Source organism: Zingiber officinale, chromosome 8A, assembly GCF_018446385.1.
Source record: "Zingiber officinale cultivar Zhangliang chromosome 8A, Zo_v1.1, whole genome shotgun sequence".
In the NCBI taxonomy this organism is placed as follows: domain Eukaryota; kingdom Viridiplantae; phylum Streptophyta; class Magnoliopsida; order Zingiberales; family Zingiberaceae; genus Zingiber; species Zingiber officinale.
Window position 1 is genome coordinate 3,999,971 of NC_056000.1, and position 15,658 is coordinate 4,015,628.

Consider the following 15,658-nt stretch of genomic DNA (forward strand, 5'->3'; position numbering starts at 1 on the left):
TATCTACAATACCTTTGATAAATAAAACCTATAAGATAACTTAGTAGCCCTGCAGCGGTCAGGCAAACCTAACAACATTGATAGATCTGGATGGTCGATTAATTGAGATGGAAAATTAGTATGTATATGAAAAAATAATAATAATAATTATAGACACATATAATATATATTATATTTTTTAAAATAATAATAATAATATTTTGAAAAAAAAACAAAAGTTCTGATATGATGGCGAATGAAGAGGGCTTATGTCTGAAAGCATTAAATACAGATAAATCTGAACCATTAAAGCGACAGTAATTTCCGCGTCCATCTGACGACTTTAAAAAGAGGCCTTCACTGGAAACTATACCTCCCCTCTTGCGTTCCACAACACCAATAGAAAGATAAAAATAAGGGTGAATTACATTTTACCCTCTGAGGTTTGGTTAAAGTACGAAACGACTCTTGTAATTTCAAAAGTAACAAAAAAGTTCCTTGATTGGTCGGCGATAGTAGTCAATCGGTAAAGATAAGAAAAAGACATATATACCCCTATGTTTTAGCGGGGAAAAAAATAAAAAATTAACTGAAATAGCTGATTTTTTTTTTTGTCGAAAATGGACATCAATAACATTTATATCTTCCACTCTCAGACACAAACTCCAACACTTCTCTCCATCGACTTCTCTCGATCATTTTCAAGTCAACCAGCACCACATCCTTGAAGATGAGAACAACTACTAACAGTAGTGGCTAGTTTGTTTATTGCCCTTGTGCATCTTTTGTTCATTCTGGCACAAGGTTTAGTGATGTTATTAGTAGTGAGGTTCAAATCTTTTATTGTTGCTGTTGTCTTTGTTTAATGGCTTAGCGTGTGTTTTGTTTATGTAGAGCAGGTTGCCTAGCTACTGCCTTTTTGTACAGCTGAAAATTTAAGTACTCATTTTGGTGGAATGAAAGCATCTGTGGGTTTTTAATGTCTTTGTGTGGGTTGTTGTTTAAATCATTAGGTTGTTTTGCAATTACCTTTCTTTTGTTAAAGGGTAGTATTGTCCCGGATTTAAATTCACAGCATAATAAGGGTATTATTGTCCAAAAAAAGAATTTATGATGACATCAACATTTTAGTGTGCATTCCCAGCGTCAAAGGATTATAATGTTACAATGTTACCGGTCAGGGGGCTTTTTTTGTTACTTTTGAAACCACGAGGATCATTTCGTACTTTAGTCAAATCTCAGGGGGTAAAATATAATTCACCCTAAAAATAAATAAATAAACAAACAAACCAAAAGCATTAAGCATCCTTTTGGAGAATTTGCTGTCTTACTTTTTCTATAAATCTAGTCGTACCTCTTCTTGCTCAGTGTATGTGTGTGATTGGACCCTTGGACATGTCAAGAGCATTTATGTGTGTGCATGATTGTATTATAAAATACAGCAGGAGCTGTATTTAGTTTTATTAAGATTTTATTTTTGATCTAGTTACATGTACATTCCTTTTATGGAATATAGGATCGATGGATGTAAATTTTTATTTTATGTTCGATCTAGTTTACATGTACATTCCTTCGAGGAATATAGGGTCGAAAAATGTAAAATTCTATTTATGTCGCGGATCGAATCTTGCAAGGCGTGGAACCTTTTGAGGACCAGATGCGCAGCGGAACAAGGAGCAAGATGGATGCGACAACTAGACCCGGTGGCGGTGGCCAAAGATGGCAGCAGCTAGGGTTGGCGACACACGGAGGAAAACAATAGATAAAAGCCATAATAGTTGAAAATTAATTTTTCATTTATTGCTTTTATATTGTGCTGTGTGTGCATGTTAGTATACAAGTCTAGTAGGCTAGCATAGTTAAAATTCCTCATTTATAAATATCTAAGTGGGAGAGAAATTTTAAATAAATTCCACGGTCTCCATTACTGGTTTGTAAGTGATGCAAACAAGCTTGCGCGTTGGCTCTGAGTGCCTTCCTCCATATCGGATGAGCTTGTTTGTGGATCACTAGAACAAACTTCCATTTTGGATGACTATAGGAAGTTAATTAAGAGCGTGTGATCTTCCCCATCGGAAGGGGCACAATCTTATTAATGGACTTAGTGTCAAGTAATGGTATACACTTAGGCACGTTTAATAGTATACTCCCCATCGGAGTCACTGCTATTATTCGTGTGACCAAAGGATACCAACTATTAATTTTATTTGTCAAAAAGTTAGGTTGACAAGATAATAAAATTAATGGGTTAAACCCTCCTTTTACAAATGCTGAATTTGTATACGTCCACACTATCGTGGCATACAAATTCACGGTGATTTGAGGCGTTGGTTAATTTAAAATAGTATTGTTTGAGGAATCAATATTATTCTAAATTTAGAGTTCTGACCAAAAGTTATTTGTGATTCTTAGGATGACTTTCAACCCACTGTCCATCATACTACAACAGAATAGACTTACTGGTCCTAACTACATAGATTGGAAAAGGAACCTGGACATTGTTTTTACTGCTGAAAGCTATAAGTTTGTACTGACTGAACCTTGTCCTGATGCACTCACTGGGGAATCTACCCAAGAGGAGATTGAATATCATAAGAAATGGGTAAAAGCAGATGAGATGGCGCGGTGTTACATTTTGGCTTCAATGTCAAATGTATTGCAACATCAGCATCAAGATTTACCAACAGCCTATGATATTATGAACAATCTCAAGGAACTCTTTGGTCATCAGGATCGGGCTTCTAGGCAAGAAGCCATGAGAAAGATAATGACAGCCACCATGCAAGAGGGTACTCCTGTGAGGGATCATATCCTAAAGATGATGGCTTATCTGAACTTAATACAGATCCTTGGAGGAGAAATTGATGGGGAAACCCAGATCGATATGATCCTCCAAACACTACCTAGAAGTTTTAAGCAATTCCGTCTGAATTACAATATGAACAAAAGGGTATATTCATTGGCAGAACTACTGACAGAACTTCAGGCAGCAGAAGGATTGTTTCGTCACAATTCTCAAATTCACTATGCTGAAAATGGTTCTACTTCTAAACCGAAAGGAAAGAAGAAGAAGAAACAAGTTGGTTCAGCAAAGAAAGTGAATAAATCTCAGAGTACAGAACCTAAAGCTGGAGTGAAGAAGCCGAAGGGCAAGTGCTTCATCTGCAAGCAGTCAGAGCATTGGAAGGCGGATTGTCCTCGTAGGAATCAGAACAACAAAGGTATATCTCATGCTCTAGTTGTTGAAACATGTTTAGCGGTGTTATCTACCAGCACCTGGTGTGTAGATACGGGAGCCACTGATCATGTCTGCAATTCCTTGCAGGGGTTCCAGGAAACCCGACGACTATTTGAAGGAGAGATTACCGTCTACATGGACAATGCTACTAAGGTGGCGGCTGTTGCAGTGGGAGATGTCTACTTATCTTTTAATAGAAATAGAAATTTGGTTTTAAGAAATTGTCTTTATGTACCCAGTTTTAGAAAGAATTTAATTTCAGTTTCTAAACTGTTTTTGGATGGATATTCAGTTTCATTTAGTAACGATGTAGTTATTAAGAGAAATAAAGTGATTATCTGTTCTGGTGCATTAGTTGGCATGAACCTGATCCTGGGTAAACATGAACCTGATCCCCGAACATATGACGAAGCACTCCAAGATATAGATGCAGCATCTTGGCAAAAGGCAATGAATTCTGAAATAGAGTCTATGTACTCTAATAAGGTCTGGGAGCTTGTGGAACCACCTGATGGTGTAAAAGCCGTTGGATGCAAATGGATCTACAAAAGGAAAAGAGGGACAGCCGGGAAGGTAGAAACCTTCAAAGCTAGACTTGTTGCGAAAGGGTACACTCAGAAAGAGAGAATCGATTATGAGGAGACCTTTTCACCGGTAGCCATGCTTAAGTCTATCCAGATACTCTTATCCATTGCTGCTCATATGGATTATGAGATTTGACAAATGGATGTCAAGACAGCTTTCCTTAATGGAAGTCTTGAAGAGAACATCCATATGAAGTAACCAGAAGGGTTTATTGAAAAAGGCAAAGAGCATCTAGTGTGCAAGCTCAATCGGTCCATTTATGGACTGAAGCAAGCTTCAAGGTCTTGGAACATCCGGTTTAATGAAGTAATCCAGTCATGTGGATTTATTCAGTGTCCGGATGAGTCTTGTGTATACAAGAAGTGTAACGGAAACGTGGTGGTATTTCTTGTACTATACGTAGATGATATTTTGTTAATTGGCAACAATGTCAAGGTATTATCGGACGTAAGGGTATGGTTGTCCAAACAATTTGATATGAAGGACTTAGGAGATTGTACACACATTCTTGGGATCAAAGTTATAAGGGATCGCAAGAAAAGAATGTTGTGTCTGTCCCAAGCTTCATATATAGATACAATCCTTGCTCGTTTTAGTATGTAGGATTCCAAGAAAGGTTTCTTACCTTTTAGGCATGGAGTAGCTCTATCTAAAGAGATGTCTCCGAAGACATCAAAGGAGATAGAGGACATGAAAGCAGTTCCTTATGCTTCGGCTGTAGGAAGCCTAATGTATGCAATGTTATGTACGAGACCTGATATCTGTTTTGCCGTGGGCATGGTTAGCAGATATCAGAGTAACCCTGGACAAGGACATTGAACTGCGGTAAAGCATATATTAAAGTACCTGAGAAGGACTAGAGATTATATGCTAATTTACCAAGCAGACGATTTGCTCCTTGTGGGTTACACGGATTCAGATTTCCAATCAGATAGGGACAACAGTAAGTCTACATCAGGCTATATGTTTACTTTAGGAGGTGGAGCCATTGCATGGAGGAGTGTTAAGCAGAAATGCGTTTCAGACTTAACCATGGAAGCTGAATATGTAGCAGCTTCTGAGGCGGCTAAAGAAGCAGTATGGCTCAGGAACTTTCTAATGGACTTAGATGTGATTCCTGGTTTGCCCAAAATTATCACAATTTATTGTGATAATAGCGGTGCAGTTGCAAACTCGAAGGAACCACGAGCCCATAAGGCAAGTAAACATATAGAGCGCAAGTACCACCTGATACGAGATATCGTGAAGCGAGGAGAAGTTGTCATCGCCAAGATTGCATCAGCAGATAACCTGGCAGATCCTTTCACTAAGGCCCTTCCGACAAAAGCTTTCGATCGGCATGTGGAGGGAATGGGAATCAGATGTATGGCAGAAGATATGGCAGCTTAGTCATTAGTATAAGTGGGAGATTGTTAGAGTGTATACTGAAAGCCTAAGTTTTTGTAAATATTTATTTTGAATAAAGAATCACATTTGGTCAAATCGTCTACATTTGTTGTAGTTGTTCAATTAATTTATATTGTAGATAACATAGTATGTGGTGTCATATACAGAAGATGATGTTATCAGTACCTTATAAATTATAAACAGTAGCTCACGACCAAAATGGAAAGGAACAAACCATTGGAATGTCGTAGTGTAATTAGGTATTAGTTTATCTTAACTATATAATTACACTAGTACTCTTAGAGTGTATTGAGTAGGACCATCAGAGGTTGTTTCCTTTTATACTGACTTTATAAAGGAACAAAGACCTCAGTTATTATGGAAGTGTGTGCTCTTAATCTTAATATAATAACAAGCACATATATTTGATATTTATTTCTTTAATTTATCAATGGGTGAGATTTAGTTCGATGAATCAATAAGTCCGATAAGTTGGGAAATGATATCACTTATAGTGTGTGTTGTTGATTATAGAAGGAAACTGTGTCCTAGTAATCTAGGTTGATAATGTCCCCAAGATGAGCTCATAAAGATTGTCATGTTAAACCCTGCAGGTGGACTTAGTCCGACATGACGATAAGGTTGAGTGGTACTATTCTTGGATTAAGATATTAATTAAATGAGTTGTCAGTAACTCACTTAATTAGTGGACATTCGACATCTTAAACACAGGGAGACTAACACACTCATAATAAGAAGGAGCCCAAAAATATAATTTGGGATTGGTGCGGTAGTTCAATAATAGTTCTCTAGTGGAATGAATTATTATTGATAAAATTAAGTTGTGTGTTCGGGGCGAACACGGGATGCTTAATTTTATCGGGAGACCAAAACCAATTCCTCCTCTCGGTTCCTATCGTAGCCTCTTATTTATAGAGTACTATACCCACCTTCGTACCCATGATGTAGGGGCCGGCCAAGCTAGCTTGTGGTTCAAGCTAGGGTCGGGTGGCCGGCCCTAGCTTGAACCCAAGCTTAGGTGGCCGGCCCCCATTAAATTTAAAAGAATTTTTATTTAAAAATTTTTTCTTATGTGGAAGATATAATTTATTAGAGAGAATTAAAATTAAAATATCTCTTTTACAAAAGATTAAGAAAATAGATTAGATCTCTTTCCTTATTTGTATATAGGAAAGATATTTTATTTTTTCTCTTTGTAAATTATTCACATTTAGAAAAATTAAAATTATTAAAATTTCTTTTTATCAACCATGAAGGGATTTTAAAGGAAAATTTTATTTTTTAAAATTTTCAAAGACAAATAAGGAATTTTTAATTGTTGATTGAAAATTATCTTATTTGCTCTCCATGAGGTGGTCGGCCATATACAATTGATTAGGAAATTTTATTTAATTTTTCTTAATTAATTGTTATCAAGGAAAGTTAAGGAAATTTTATTGTAATTAAATTTCCTTATTTGCCAAAGCCAAGGAATATAAAAGAAAGGGTTGGGGTGCCTTCATGACACACAACTTTTATTATTCTTCTCCCTCTCTTCTTCCTTGGTGTGGTCGGCCCCTTCAAGTTCTCTCTTCCCCTTGTTGTGGCCGAACCTTCTCTTAATCTAGGAGATTAAGTAGTGGCTGGATTCAAGCTTGGAGAAGAAGGAGAGAAAGCTTTATCCCTTGGAGCATTGGTGGTGTTTTCTCTTCATCCTTGGAGGAGCTATTGACTTGGCCGAACCTTGCAAGGAGGAGAAGAAGGTGCATTGGTGGTTTCTCATCTCGGAAGATCGTTGCCCACACAACATTCGAGGTTAGAAGAGGAATACGGTAGAAGATCAAGAGGTTTTTCTAAAAGGTATAACTAGTATTTTTCCTTTCCGCATCATACTAGTTATTTTTGGAAATAAATACCAAATACAAGAGGCATACGATTCTAGTATTTCGAATTTGTTTTCGATATTGTGTTCTTTGTTTTTCTTTTCCTTGTGATTTGATTGTTCTTTTCGGTTAACCAAAAGTTATTTTAGGAAATTAAATATTAACTTTCCTTAAAAGGCTTTGTCTAGTCGGTGGTGGTTGTTCCCATATCCAAGAAGGTCATGTGACTCGCTACGTCAGTACTGGGAGCCAATTTTGGAAACTAATATTTAATGGAATTAATAACCTAGGTGATTTGGATCAAACGTGTTAAGTTCCACAGGAGATCCAAGTCAAAACCTAAAAGAACAAATAGATTAAACTTTGGATCAAACGTGTTAAGTTCCGCAGGCGATCCAAGTTTAATTTAAAAGAACACGTGATAGCTAGGAAAAGGTTCAGACCTTTGTATAAAATTTTTGTACAGTGGAACCATTAGGTTTTCCGAGTAGCAACCAACAACAAGATCCAGAGGCCTGGTCCCTCTTCGCCAGAGAAGCCTGCGCTTGAGCCAGTTCTTCCTTGACACTTTGGAGGCTGCTCTGTAGATTGGCGATGGTTTCATCTTTTATTCGGCTTTCCTCTTGCAGGAGGGCTACAACGTCCTCATGTCTTAGCTTCATATATGCAATATAATGGGTTTGACTATTCAAGTCTGCATGAGCCTTATGTTTTAAAGCTACTTCGGCTCAAGTCCTGGATTTAGCAACCAGCCAGAGTTCTTCCATTTCCCGACGAAGAGATGATTGCAGGTCTCTACTTTGCGTCATTTCTAGCAGAGCCTCATTTTTATGGGCTAACAGTCGAGTCAAATGAGCAATCTGGTGGCGGAGAGCAACTATCTCGTCTGATTTCATGGACAGGAAGGAAGGTAAGTTGAAAGGAACAGGGAGGTAAAAGTATGCCCGCCCCTTTTATAAGGGAGGAGAAGGTAAAGAGATTACCTCGGAACATGAGACAACGCCTGGGGAACAGTGCGGCCTTAATGAGAAAGTGGCATGATGGGAAATCAAAGAATCAACACGCATACTGTGAAATTCCGCCTATCTTTCAGGGAAGGTGATAATTTCCGAGTGGAATATCAAGAGAAAGGTCAGCAAGCAGAGAGATGCAAAGGCCAGGTCAGGTGCCAACAGGACTTGGGTCTAGTCAGTCGGACTAAATCCTCCTTCGACTAGACTTAAGGGGGAGGCTTGTGATACGATGCACGATGGTGGGGTTGGAGAGCTGACGTGGTCGGGGGTTAAGCCCATCAGGCAGTCAGAAGTCAAGCCTGTGTGGTCGTCAGAAGTCAAGCCCGCGTGGTAGTCAAAAGTCGAGCATACGTAAGGGTCAGGGGTCCAGCCTACGTGTTGATCAAAAATCTGGCTGACATGGTGGTTAAGGGGTCGAATTACGAGAGGGCCCCAGTCGGGCCTTAGTGGTACTCTAGGGATAGGCCCACAAGGCAAGTAGGAGTTCGGAAGGTGAGGTGTACAGGTCGAGATATACAGACCTGGACGAACATGGGTCAAGACATACAGGTGGGAATGTACAAATCGAAACACGCAGGTCGGGAATGCAGATCGGTACGTATAGGTCGGGATAGACAAACCACGGATTACAGATCAGTACTTAATGACCTGGGGAGCAGGAAAAAGGTACAGGTCAGGATATACGAATCGGAACGCATGGATAAAGGATATACAAATCAGAACATACAGGTCGGGAAACACAGACTAAGCGTACAGGTCTAGACAGATGAAATCAGACTAAGCATATAGGTCGGGATATGCAAACCAAGGATTACAGGCCAGGATCACAGGTCAGGACTTATAGACTTGCGGCACAACACTGGGACCCAAGCGTACAGGTCAGAATATGCAAACCAAGGATCATAGGTCAGGACTTATAGACTTACGGCACAACACTGGGACCCAAGCATACAGGTCGGGATATGCAAACCAAGGATATACGAATTAGGACATACAGGTTGGGGAATACAGACCGAGGCATATAAGTCGGGAAAAGAGAAACCGGACTGAGGCGTGCAGGTTGGGATTCAGGATAAGCGGAACCGGACCAAGACATACAGTTCAAGACAAGCGGAATCAGACTGAGGCGTGCAGGTCGGGATTCAGGATAAACAGAACCGAACTGAGGCGTGCAGGTCAGGATTCAGGATAAGTGGAACCAGACTAAGGCATACAAGTGGCGATACAAGGTAGGGCAGGTCAAGAGGTTACAAGATAAGACACGCAAGACAGGGTTGGATATACAGGTCTGGATCTGCAAAATGGCGAATACAGGTTAGCTGCAGGTCTGTGCTCATAGGTCGGGATCGGTAAGTATGAAGACCCAGTCTAGAGACAATGGACTTAGGAGGCTGTGCATTACATGACAATCAAACAAGGGAATCGTAACCACCCGTCAGAAAATAATCACAGCGTGTCAGGGAATATGCTAACGGTCTAGAGCTCGTTGCCTCTTGATTCCTCATTCGACCTATAAGAGGATGCCCCGTGTCAATCACCGCCAGACAAAACCTGACACCCGACATTCCCTGACACCCGTCAGACCCCAGAAGCATCTACTGTAGTATAAAAAGGGAAGCTTCGTCCTTACGCAGGTACGCTCACTCATCTTTTCACACTCGTCTTTTACTTTTCGTCTTTTTTTCTATGCTTCTGGGGAAAAAGTACTTGACTTGAGCGTCGGAGGGCCTGACCCGGGGACTTTTTCCCTGGTTCTTGGCCTATAATGTATAGGCGGCTCGTCTGAGTGTGTGCAGAGCCTTCGCCTCGTCATCTCGTCATCATCCCTCGTCATCCGCCCGTGGGAGCCCTTTTGGTAGGGGCCAGATCAACTAGGTTTCGCAACGATTTTCCGTCAACCTCAAGGACAACGTAGTCCATCTCTGTCGGACTCAGCTTCCGGATGGGATCAACATGATTACAACTTAACTTTACCATGAGATGTGAATTTTCTTGATCGTGTCATTCTACATCATTATTTATGAAAATTGCATGAATCAGGGAAAACTTGCAGTGGAGCCAAGTTTCAGTTCCTCAAGCGCCCCCTTTTGAAACTCTTTTGTCTAATCTTATTAAGTTAAATTAGAATCAATTAGGTTTAGTTAGATTCCGTAGGCGTGGCCCATTTCCATACATCATTGTAGCCAAATTAGGTTTTGACATAATCAACTCTCTTGGTTTTATACTGTCATGGATGGAACTTTGAATTGCTGGCTCAGAAAATTGTTTTGCTGTTTAGATAAGAAGTTTGGCGAATCACCATTATTCTGAGCGAACCAAAAAAATTGATTGGATTCAAAGTTTAGAAGGTTTTTGTAACAGCACCCAGCATTGAGGACTTGGCATCCTTATTTGACAATCCTATCATATGCTTCCTGATCCGGCAGTAAAGACGGAGACCCCCTTTTAGGGGAATCAACATCACGTGGAGGGCAAAACTCAAAGGCCAGTATGAGGTTCTGCCGACCGGATAATGGTCGGATCAACCGGCCGAACGGGGCAGTACAGAATCAAAGACAACCCGACGGAAAGTTGGGTTTCCGACGCTCACGATGAACAAAGTCGTCGAGCCGAGTGGGTAGCCCGCTCGATCGAGGCGCAAAGCAGCAATGCTGTGAAGAAACAATCTCAGCCGAGCACGTGACCGGGAAGACGCCCGGTCGGAACGATGTCAGCCGAGCGGACGGACACTCGGCTCGGGGAAACAGAGACAAAAGGACAAGGGGACATTGAGGCACATCTTCTGACAAGGAGCATATGCGACGACCAGGCCATACGCCGGATCTCATGACAGAGGATTCCGCTGTCCCATCAAAGACGTGCTCAGACTGTAGCAGTATGGTGTCAGGCAAGTTCCTCTGACAAGCCCATGCTGAGGTATGGCACATGACACGTATTCGCCTCGGTATGAGTGCCCAGACCTCCCCAGAGCTCTATATAATTAAGGAGCCTCACATCGCCGGAGACAGGTTCTACGTTTTTTGGGCAGTTCTACATTTTTACGCAGTCTATTTCTTTGCTGTCCTCTTGCCTGACTTGAGCGTCGGAGGGTCGTCGCCGGGGAGCCCCTCCCTGGCCCGACTTCTGTGCAGGTTCGCCGGAGGTTCATTCAGCTGGTTGGAGATAGAGGAGAGCACCACGTCCCCAGCGTCCGTCGACTCAGTATTCAGACAGGATCACTTCCAATATAGAAATTCTGAAGCAACATTAATCGGCTCCAGTTTGTCTTATTATTGTTATTTTGTTAACCTGGAGCTTTTTATTTCAATTTTCGTTGACGGACATTGAATGACTAAACAACTAAGGTCAATTATCTTTATCCGAAAATCGTGAAAAAGGCTAATTGGGAGATGGCTTCTGAGTTGACCGTATGTAGGATCCGCTCTGCTATGTAATACAAGAAACGTAAGTATCGAGTCAGAAAAGGGATCTCCGGCATGGTCCTCCGATATTTAAATCAGTCATCGAAAAGATGGAAGGCAACGGAGCAACAGTAAACACAGATGTGAATAGTGAATAACGCGTACCTCCGTCGATACATAAACCTTCCTTTATATAGTGTCTTGGTGGACAACGTACACGCTCCCAAGGCACCGACATGCTTTCCCAACCATCCCATGAAAGGACATGTCAGAAAAATATCTTTGATACTATATCTGAACAAGATATGCAAATCTCTGATGAGACAGTGGAAACTTCCGTCGTATGATCCGTCTATTGACCATGCCTTGTGTCAGCGATACTATATCTCAGAAGGATATTAAGAGATACGTCAATAATCTCGCTGCTCGGCCAAGCGGGATAATCATTCGGCTAGGGATTCCTCCACTCGGTTAGCCTCGGCTGCTCTTTCTTACGGTAACTGGGTTCAGTGGACTGTCTCCGCCCGATCGAACAAGCGCTCCATTCTCATTTCTCGATCTGTACTGAGCGTCTGACGATCTTGCCGTAGCGTTCAGCTCGAACAAGGCATTTGCCGATTAGACATTATCTGCTCCAATCGGCAATTATAGTTGACCTCCACTAGGCCACTATGGATGAGCCCGTTAACTCCGTAGCATTAACTATATTGATTTTGACTTTCATGTTAGCATCTAATCCCACTTCTGACCCAAACTGTACGGCCCCCTTTTTATCATCGCATTAGTAAAAAAAAAACTTAAAATAGCCCAAAGCCCAATCAATTTTAAATGAACTAAGCAAACTTGGTATCATGTTCGGAAAGGATAGCTGTTTGGACAAAGTTAGATGACCTCACTATAAAATGAGTCAACCAGATGATACTCAAGGTGATTGAAGTTAGGAAGAACATATAATTATGAATCACAATCAATCAATCAAGAACATGCCATATATTTAATGAGGTCCTCTGAGAACTTTCCTTAAAAAGTGATTACAAGGCTGTAATTAATGATTGGCGTAGCTAGAAGCTAGTAGTTTCCATTTGGTATGGTGGTAATGGTATTTTGTTGTTTGTACAATTTCTTCACTTGCTAGTGCTGGTCCTGTTGCCCCTTCTTCTATAATTATTGTTCTTGTTAACTATAGAGTGTCAGCGTTTTGACAACTCTAAGCTAACATGCTGCGGACACCAGATGCAAGATTTATCATTAAACAAAATTAAGCAGCCTTTTCTTGACGAAGAACAAATTGCTAATATTATATTAAAGTCTCAGCTAATAAATTTGTGTGGCGAGCAATGAAGTTCCAGGGACTCCATTCTCTAAGGTGAAGGATGGACCCTCCCTCAACTCCCTCTTCCTCCAAGTGAAACATGGAGATGCATGGGATGGTCCTCCAAAAGTTATCAGAAAGTTCACACGAATATAGTGTCTTTTTTTCATTACCCTCTTCTGGTTCACACTTTCTGGGGTGGCGGTGACATGCACTGGGTGCTGCTGGCCTGGACATGACCTTCAATTTCCCTTTTCCCGGGACCATTCTTTAAATTTATTATTGTTCTAGCTCTTCTTCCCTGCAGGTTATGAAATTGGCATTGTCATTGGCATGACAAACCCCCAAAATATTTAAAGCTCGCTCTCTCTCTCTCTCTGCTTATTTTATCATGCCTTTCGCCACCCCCATTAGCTTCTATCGAATGAGTCTATAGCTGTTTGTTCTTCCTCCTCTTGAAGTATGCTTCTTTGTAATGCTAGATGCTGGTTGATCGTTGGTGTTCGCATGAAGTGCACCACAAGTAGATGAAGCTGCCAGCATGATCTGATGTTTGATATCTGCACAACAAGCCAGTCAGATTATCTGGCAGTTTCATCTGCTAATGGGAGCACATGAAAACATTGCCCAGTCCCAGTGCATCATCAACAAACCTATCCAAAGTTCAGATATGGTTTGGCTTAAAGGCATTGAGGTGTCAATATATATCTTCAATTTCAATATGAGTTTTTCCTTGCAATTAACCTCCCTTGTATTTCTGATTTCTTGATCAATGTTCTGAATCAAGGATGTTGCAGGTTGACTACGTGTGAGGTCTTTCAAACCTCACATTGTGGATTTTCAAAGTGTCTGCCAACCCAACTTTCTGTGTCTATTTTTTTTTTTTTTTGGAAATACTTAATATTGAAATTATTTTAAAAGTTAATTAAAAAATCTCAAGTTAATGTTACTTATGGATTCCGCCATTGTGGGTTGGGCCTTCTGCCCATCTGGGCCAACCCACAAGTAAATTACAGTTCATGAATTGAGGCATGATGCTGTGTTTTTAGACCGTTGAGCTTGGTTTTTAGACAGTTTCAGCCTGTAATAGAAAATGGTGGTTGATGGTGTAGAAGAGAGGACAAGCATGCTTTGTTTTCTCCACCAATTAATGTTGTTGTTGTTTGTGGCAACTGCAACTTCAACTGCAACTGGTTCAAGGGTCCAGCGAAGCAGCACAATTTATTTGCTACTGTTCCATTTTGGTGGCCTGTCTGTTGTGAGTCAAACAAAGGTCCAGCCCGTTGTTTATGCAGGCTCACTTCTGCTCTCAAAGGAATCAAAGCTGTAAAAACAGAAGAATAGAACAAGAAAAGAAGAAAGGAGAAAGGTCAGGACTTAGGAGGTGAGTCTCGACTCGCAGTGGCCTGGCCGCAAGCGATTCACCCCCTGCCGGCGAACTTGCAGTGCGCGGTTGTCAGCAGTTTGTGGTTTGGCTGACAGCCACAATTCGCAACGATGAGACTGTGAGTTTGTGGAGTTCGTGTTCACTGAAGAAATTACTGCTTGCATGGACCATTTTGAGTGTGAATTTCCTCCCACCTCTACATTTAATCGTAATGTGTCCGTACCGGATCTCATGGAATGAGTATTTAGTGTTACGGTATTATTGTACCGGATCTATATTGGTTCATTACTTTTCTTTCCATTTTCTAGTTTCCTACTGTTTTAATTCTTCCTCTATGGTAAACACATGCCCATAGTTGGCAACGATGGGCATGTGTTTACCATAGAGGAAGAATTAAAACAGTAGGAAACTAGAAGATGGAAAGAAAAGTAATGAACCAATATAGAAGAAGAAGAAAAAGAAAATGATACCATCTTAGTTGCTCTTGTTAATTAGTATAATAATCCTTTTGTACACGAGCATCACCGTTGCTCTTGTTTGCCCCAATTGATCTGTTTTGTACCAATATTATTTTAACTACTATTCAATTCTATTTTGATTTTATATAAATACTTTGATACTTTTTAAAAAAAAAAATTAGCGAAGCATATGATTATTAGGGTACATAAAATTTAATTAGTCAAAGATATAATTATTGTTTGAGATGAGTAAATAGATTGGAAGAAAATCCAAAAATTGCTCCAATTTATAAGGGTAATTAAAAAATCGAAAAAATAATTATGAATCTTAAACATCGATATATGACTTTTGTTTGGAATTTTAAGTTTTAAGTTGTCAAATCATGCCATAAAATCCTAAACATTGTCAAAACCTCTTAAACGACTACAAGACACATCATCCTTTTTATTATTATTATTTTTGAGGCACTTAATTAATTTTTTAAGATTTATTTATTTTTAATTATTTTTAAGTTAAAAAAAAAAGAAAAAGAAAGAAAAGAAACGCAACGTCGCATCATTCAGTACGCGAATTTATTTTGGTCTTAATCTATAAACATGCATGCAATTATGAGCTTCACATGGTAAGTCGCGCCATTTCTATGTGGATTCTTCCAAGGGTCCAGATTAAGATCGAGCCGGATCGTGCGGTTGGGAAGTTCTCGTTTATATTAATTGTGATCCCCTCTGTCTGACGCGGCGGGAGGCGCAAGCCCGACTTGCCCAGGTCGGCGTTAAACTCTTTAATCCTTATTAGGGTAGTGACAGGCTGGCATCAATATCTTATTAGAAAAATTATATTAAAAAATATATTTTTGCATAAATTTTAAAATATCATAATATCATAATGTTATTAAGTTATATTAATGTTCGTGAATGTGTATTGTCAAGATTCCCACGCAAATTTAATAGTATAATTTGTTGACGATAGAAACCTACAAAATAAGAAAATATATAAAATAAATATATATATTTTA